This window comes from Apteryx rowi, unplaced genomic scaffold (genome assembly GCF_003343035.1).
Source record: "Apteryx rowi isolate R43461 unplaced genomic scaffold, aptRow1 scaffold_25, whole genome shotgun sequence".
Taxonomy (NCBI): Eukaryota; Metazoa; Chordata; class Aves; order Apterygiformes; family Apterygidae; genus Apteryx; species Apteryx rowi.
In genome coordinates this window covers 3968563-3976327 of record NW_020448863.1, presented here as the reverse complement: position 1 = coordinate 3976327, position 7765 = coordinate 3968563, and the positions used below count along the sequence as shown (strand labels likewise).

Sequence of the window (7765 nt, the reverse complement as noted above, 5' to 3'; positions counted from 1 at the left end):
TGGCTGGGGCTGGCCATACCCAGGAGTAGCAAACACTGTCTCTAACTGGGTGTATCAGTATCATTCCACTGGATCTGGCCACAGGGTTCATCCTGGGGAGTTTACAGTCTGACTTCAGGCATCATGAGGTGTGAGCACAACACTCTATATTCAAACTTGCTTTTCAGTTTACAGAATAATCTGTTCAGAGTAGAGATGAGCTCTGTTTTAAGTGCCCCAGGATTGGGAACTTGTATGCACGCTTGCATCTCTCCCTGGGTAAAATCCCACCGTTCTGATTTAGTGACCTTGCAAATGCACCCTGACTACACAGACTTTGGCACTGGTGTATATGAATGCAAAAGTTACAGGGCACAGGGAGTCCAGACCTGCATCATTTGAGCAGTCCAACCATACAGATCAATGGGCCATATTTTAGCCTATTTGACAGCAGTGAATGAAAATCACTGGCATGTCATGAGCATACCGTAGCAAAATATGGAGGCTTCTTCATTGAATGGCCAGCCCCACATCTTGCTCAGAAGAGGTTACATAAGATGGGGCCAGTGCACTCTCTGCCGTTTGGTTTTGGGGCGTCCCAGCAGGAGTTACTGCAGCCTGATGCTGACCAAGCTTCGGCCAGCAAACAGCTGCCTCCAAACAGTGGCCCTGATCTTGAAACAGGTATTTCCAACACCAGAACTTTCTATGTGAAAATGGTGATTTCAAGTTACACTTCCTCCCTGTCTTTCCCTTGCTTCCCCAGCAGCTTGGGCTCCAAAACTGCCAGGCAATTTCTGCGAGCTGACTGTGAGCCCAGATGTACCAACTTTTTGGGCAACTGCCTGAGAGGTCTGTGGACCACTTGGCTCATGGACTTCCAGCCTTCACTGAAGCTGTCTGCATGGGCTGTCATGCCCCCCAGGACCTCCTGCTATCTGCCTTGTTGGGTTGTCCGGCTTCCTGAATGAGTAGGTCTCCCAGACTGGTTCGTATCCCTGAAATAGTTGACTCTGAAGGCAGAGCGGTTCGTGATAAGGGCTGCCCTGAGACTCTGCTTCCAGGTCCCCAGGGGAGTGGGGAGCTGTGGCAATGTATCCTGTCCAAGAAAAATCTGAACTGTTACTGCTGCTGGAATGCTTTTCACTCCTTTAAAAAATGTAAGGTCTTCATGTGTTGTCCTGAGCTCTAGCAACACACTTAGTTTACAGGTCTAGGGAAAATAGGCAAAAGACTGTTGGGGTGGAAAAAGGGACATAGTTTCCAAAGCACTGACAACATTTTGATTTTTTTTGCCTAAAGTAAAAAGTCTGCAGCAAAAGAGTAGCTGTCTTGGAAATAAAAAGTTTCATTCTTTTTCTCTTTATGCAACATTTTAATATTTTTCCATGTGTTTCTGATTTTCTGAGGGTGATGTATAGTTTTACCAAACTCCAGAGAAATAAAACTCTTGGTTAACTGAAGATCTGTTAAATCTCAAAGGTTTTAATAATATCAAGGGACATGAGTGGAGTCCCATGATGCTGAAGTGTAGGCAATGCTAATGTGAAAACCCAGCCATAAGCAAGTGACAGAGGTCCCAGTGACAGAGCAGGATTGAACTCCAGGGCATGTCAAAAGACAAAGTTAATCCAGTCTTTTATTTAGGTATTGCTTCCAGCTGGGCTCAGCCACACATGCAGAGCTGTCTCACCCACTGACATGGTGCTTCTAAGCAGGACTGACTTAGACGAAACCAAAGGTTTTGCTCAAGGTGAAGGCCTCTTGGCTGCCGTGAGACCACAGGATCTGCTCAGGCACTAATTATTCTCCACAATTCTTCCCATTCGAACAAAGAGAGATGCAACATTTACCAGGAGAGCATCACCGAGCTGTTGACCCAGCACAATGCAAAGAGCATGAGAGGTAGCAATACAGAGCACTAGCAGTACACACAGATGTCATCCACCATACAGAGGATTTGGGAATTCGGCTATAGCTTTTGTGTGGCAGCTTACTCCACTGTGCCACCCACCTGAATTAATGCTGTTATTTTAACTCTAACATGCCTCTACTGTTGGAGACCTACTGAGGAGGTCTCCAGCAATGTGACCTCCTTACAGTTTGCCAGCAGGCTGATGAGCACAACAGGTTCTAGCACAATTCCTGCCACCACACACACCTGTGATACAGCATTGCCATTTTTCCTCAACTACCTGATTTCTCCCAACAGATACAGCTGAGGGGCAATTCACAGATTAGGTCAATGTGCTGTGCCTGGCACATGGAGTCACAAGAGTAAAGGGAAGAAAATGTGCAGGAGAGAGAGGTGGGAGTCATTTGTGAGAAGTGTTGGATTCAAGAGGTTGGTACTCTGTGGCTGAGCTGTGCTGGGGCTGTATTAACCTCTTGCAATTTTCCTTGGTGTCTGCTTGAGGGATGGATGTCTGGCACATCTTAGAATTACATTTTGCTGCAATGGACCCAGCTGCACTGTGAGTGGATGGCAGGGAGCCCCCAGGCTGTTCTTCCGTGCTGCCTGGGGTAGGAGACATCTACTTACTTGAGTCCTTCTTCCTAGGGTTTCCTTTCGGTACCCTAAAGGCATGGGTGTAATGGGATGGTGAACCACCACTGTTTCTAAAGCTTGCCTTTTCTCCCTGAAATATATTCTTCAGTCCCTTGAGAGAATCTGCAGTATTGAATAACAGAATTTAAGTACCTAATTGCTTGATTTAGAGAGGCAATTTGGACACGCCACTGATTTTCCAAACATTTCTGGGCCTAATCTGAATGAATCCCATTAACTTCAATGGGCTTTGGCTGATTTCCTATATACACAAAACTTGAAAAATTATGCTTTAAAAGAAATACCAGAGTTAAACTGGGAATGCTTAACAATTCTTTCTGTATTTTAATTTAGTGGTTGTATGCTGACAATATAATTAGAGAGATGCTATGTTAATTAATGCCAGATGACATTGGTGGGATGGCAAAAGCATCTAGCTTTCTAAAGAATACTTCAGAGCTGAACTGTTCCTCCACCCCATTTTTTAGCAGAGAAACATATTCAAAACTAAAAAGTCAGAGACAGCTGAATTAAAACAAATGTCAAACCATTTACAACTACCAGTAACATGCTGCATCTTAGCACAGCACTTTCAAGCCAAATCTACTGTTATTGCAAAAAAATATATTAACTATGTTCTCTGCAACCTAGCTGCCATTCAAGCCAAAGGAGCAGAACCTTGCTTTGTACTTTATATGGCTGAGCATCTGAAAGGTAATTTTCAGTTCAAGGCCTGTGGATTTCTTGGGGTCCATCACCTAATTTTACAAGAATTTGCAGACAGTGACGAGGAAAAGAATGTTCACATAAGGTGTGAGTCTATATATGCTATGTTCATATGCCATGTGAGTTCATATATGCTAGACTTCAATCTGTACATGTAAAACTACTAGAGATCCATACCACCAAAGGAAATTTGATGGGAGACAAAAATTAAAAACACATGAAAAGTATTGCCTTGATTTTAACATGAAGTAACATTTAAAATTACATCTATCAATCTACCTATCTATGGATACAAATGTTCCTGTGTTTAAGTTCACTGTATTCTGCCTGACATGAAGTTCATTACCATCTCTCTCTTGTAGATCCTGCCTTGACTAGAGTGAGTGAATTAAGTCTGGGGAATAAGGCTGTGTTCTGCTGTGTTGATAGACACACATTTGTAATGGCATTTACACTGCTCTAGATAAGACTTTTTTTGGGGGGGGGGAAAGAAAAAAGTTCTGTAGGTGGTTTTATCAATGATAGGACAGCATAGCTAAGTCTGCAGGACTTTCTCAAAAGTCTTAAAAATTTTCTTGGGAGGAGATAAGGAAAAGATAGCAACTGAAGGTCAATATATCCCAAATGCCATGGATATCTCACGCTTTTCATGGGTGACATATGGGACCTTATACTAGAGCAAAATATACTCAATATAAACTCACACAGCCAGGTCAAATGTGTTCAAAAAAACTTCGTCATATAAACACCTTATATTTGCAGGCTTTATGCTGTATCTGGCAGAAAATGTCATAATGCAGCCTAAAAGCATGAAACCACCATTAACCTCAATATTGTGGCCTCTGGCTAAATGAACTGAAATATAATCATGTGCTCATGCCTGGCCAGGACGAAATGTATAAATGGTGGTTATCTGACAAAGCATATCTCACGACAGGTAGTAATGGCTGCGGACCCTTGGCCTATCTGTGTGTGACAGAAAAATTCTCTTTGCTAATATTTTAAATTAATGGCATGCAATCTTTAAACTGTACAAATCCACTTCTCCCCCTGTAATAATTCTCCGTTGGCTTTGCATCTGCTTTGCATGGAATTAAATGCCAGTAAAAGCACCAGGAAAATTAACTCAACTCCTGTCTCAGCTTGTTAACAGAGATAGCCAGACAGGGAAATCTTGTTGTTTATCTTGAGGCTGGAGCTGTGTATCACATTTCCACCACCACCCCGGATTCCTGACAATCAGGTGGTGAAAACTCATATATTCTAAATTTAAAATGTCTTTGACTTTATACAATAAAGTTTAGGACTAGATAAGTCTGAGTAGAGTGAATATGGCTGATGGGATTATACCTGCATTTGGGTGTAGTGCTTGACATCATAAGGGAAGCATCTTATCAGAATAAGGAGCTCTGGCGATTTGTCCTGAGAGCCTTCAAAGATCAGTATCCATGAAGGATTCAGATAACCCAGCCTGGAATATCTTAATGTAAATGTGAAGAGGCCTTTGAACTGATGAATATACTTTAACTTAATAAAAGTATTTAGCTCTAGCACATTGAAGTGTTTTGGGATTTGAGTAAATGCGTCTCTTTCGCCTGTGTTCAGAATTCTCTGTGCAAACTGCACTGAAGAAACAATCAATAAAATGAAGCGGGTAACCCATAGGAAACAGCAGCAAAATCTAGGTGGTTTTGCATCACTTGTGCTGACTTTTCAACAGCTTTTATATCAATGCAGTGTATAGGTTGGTATTTAATATATTTTGATCAGCTCTTTTATTTCTGCTTCTTTTCAAACAACTTTACCCAGAAGGCACTTCTTCTAAGAGAAATTTAGTTAAACAGCAAGTTCATAATAACAGACATTTAGAAACAAATCTGCAGTCAACAAAAAATCAAGAAGCTTTGCATTCCACTTTTTCCAGAATCTCAACAATTCATTTTCCCCTCCAACTCCTTGCAAAATTACAGTTTTTATATTTAACTGAGATAGTACAAAATATGGAGATTCAAGTTGTAATCAAGACCTAAAGTTTTTACAGAGAAGGATCTACCTAAGCCTCTCTCTGGATACTTTTCTGATTCCAACTGTGACTGTGTGGGTTTAAGGATGAACAGCTTCTACCCATACAAAGTTCTGTAGATCAGAGCAAACCATCAGAGTTGTTTGTGGAACACCAGTACTATGTGCAGAACTGTGCACGCTTTCCTGTTACACAGGCATTTTCCCATTGCGTTATGATGAGCCACAACACTTCAAATAGTTTTCCTGGGGGGGGGCATAACACAAAAGTGAGATCCTGCTATCCTAAAATAGCTGATCAGGGCATTTACCTCGGTTACTGAACATCCGCATTCAAATCCTTTCTTTGCCTGTTTCACACCACAGATTGGAATGTGGGTTTCCCACATCCCAGGCTTGTGGTTTTACCACCAGGCTACTTGTTCTTTGAAAGCGGGGCTTTCTTCTGGTTTTGGCATCTGCTCATGTGAGATAGCCCACTTCATAAGCAATCTGCATCATTCAGTTTTAACTTTAACTTGTGAGATGATTTCATATGTTACAGTTACATGTATTTTTGTGATTTTTTATTACGGCAATCTAATTTAAACAATCTAATAAGAGCATTTAACACAAAAATAACCAGGTCACTAACACTGAAATCACTGGGAGAGGAGAAAAAGGGATCTTGGACAGCTTCCCAAGTTCCTTTTTTTTTTTTTTTTTTTAGTTCATGATGATATATAGCTTCCCGATGTATAAGAATCTTTACACAAGGTCCCACAGGAGTCCATAGGATTTCTGTCACCGATTTCAATGACAGAAAAGACTGGCTTCAAGAATACAAGGAAAACAGCTCATCTGATCTTTCCTAGGCTCTGTTTGAAGAGAAATTTTCACACAGCTGCTCAAAAACATCTGTTTTCCACCTGAGTCTTAATACCTGAGCATCGGGGAGTAGCATTGAACAGCAGCACTGGGGCTTTGGCTTATTTGCATGAATTAATCACAGGAACACAGCTTTCAAATTAGATGGCATTGTCCCAAAGGGTTAATGCCTTACATGCTCAGATGGATGCTGCCCAAAAGTGCAGTGCCTTGGATGCGTACTGAGAACGAAAGAAGCTGGAAGTTCTGTCACACACAATTACAGAGAACAAAGCTCCAGCCTTTTAAATTAAAATTCTTGGGTAGACACAATGTATTTATTTTTGACCTTCCAACCTAAAGGAGAAAACAGAACCAGCCAAATTAATCCCTGGTGTAACCCAGTTGACATCACTGGAGTTACCCTAGGAATAAGCTTGAATTTGCTATGTCTTAGACCAAACGACATAAACACTTCAGAAAATTCATACCACTTTGGATATAACACAAGCTTAGGAATGACCTATGCAGTAGATCTAATTAGATCAATTAAAGGGAATTAAGTTTTTGGCCTTTTAATGAGAAAGTAAGCTTCACTGGGCAATTGTTAACTTGCCTCTAAAAATATGTGTTTATTAACTGTTGTACAGAGCACACTGGTAATTAATAAAAGCCTTGCATTTAATTTTGAAAATTATTAAATACTGAAATTATTAAAACATCAATAGGTATTTAAGTTTTACAGTAATTCTGCTTTTATGACCTCTTCTTGACCCAGTAAGGATAAAAACGTTTTCTTGTTTACACAGTGAGCTTCTTTCGCTCCACCTTGCCCAACAGCAAACAGAGCCTCCTGATTAGAAACCGGTATAAAGCCTTACACAGACACGGAAGCCCCTTTTCCTACCTGCCCTGTGCCCGGAGCGACGCGGCAGCGGGTGCCTTTGGGCTGAGGGCGGGTGGCAGAGCAGGGCCCCGGCCGTTGGGACGGGTGGGCAGGGCCCGGGCCGCGCGTCCCCGCCGCGGGGAAGCAGCAAACACTGAAATCACACTTATTTACCCTCTCCCCCAACACGGTCCCCCTACCCTGAGCTTTCAGCCCCAGCGGCCACGCGAGCGGCCCCGGCCCCCTCCCCCCCGCCTCTGCCGCCCGCGCGAGCAACCGCTGCCGCGCCCCGCCCCTTCCACCCCGCGCGCCGGTGCCCGTGCGCGCGCCCGCACGCCCCGCCCCGCCCCGCCCCGCCCCGCCTGAGTCAGTGGGCGGGGAGCTCCCCCTTCCCCTTCTCCTCCCGCGGCTGCCGCAGGGGTGGGGGAGCGCGGAGCGCATCGATCGCATTCATCCGCCCACTCGGCGCTCGGCTCCCTCGGCAGCTCCAGCCCCAGCCCTCGCCGTCCCCCGCCATTTCAGACCGGGACGGAGAGGGACGCGGAGCGGCCGCCGCGGCGGGGGCGGGCAGGGCAGGGCAGGGGCGCACCGGTGTGCTCCCGCGGCCCGCGCAGCGCCAGGCAGGTACCGCCCTCCCCCTTCCTCCCCACCCCCTCTCTTTCTCCCGAGGTGAGGCAGGGGGAAGCGTCGGCAGCGGCTTCCTGGAGCCGGGCACCCCCTGCGGCCGGTGATGCCCGCCCCGGCGGGACCCCCCCCCC

General features: G+C 44.5%; 1 protein-coding gene across 7 annotated transcripts in view; it reads left to right on the top strand.

Annotated features, from left to right (window-relative positions):
* Window positions 1-7389: 7389 nt before the first annotated feature.
* The window catches only part of KRAS (KRAS proto-oncogene, GTPase), a 26775-nt gene continuing 26399 nt past the window's right edge, over window positions 7390-7765 (top strand). For 6 of the 7 annotated variants that reach the window (XM_026066848.1, XM_026066852.1, XM_026066849.1 and 3 more), the window contains exon 1: window positions 7390-7631. The gene's annotated coding sequence lies outside the window, so the exon portion shown is untranslated. The remainder of the gene's footprint in view (window positions 7632-7765) is intronic. The other variant, XM_026066846.1, reaches the window with a different exon arrangement.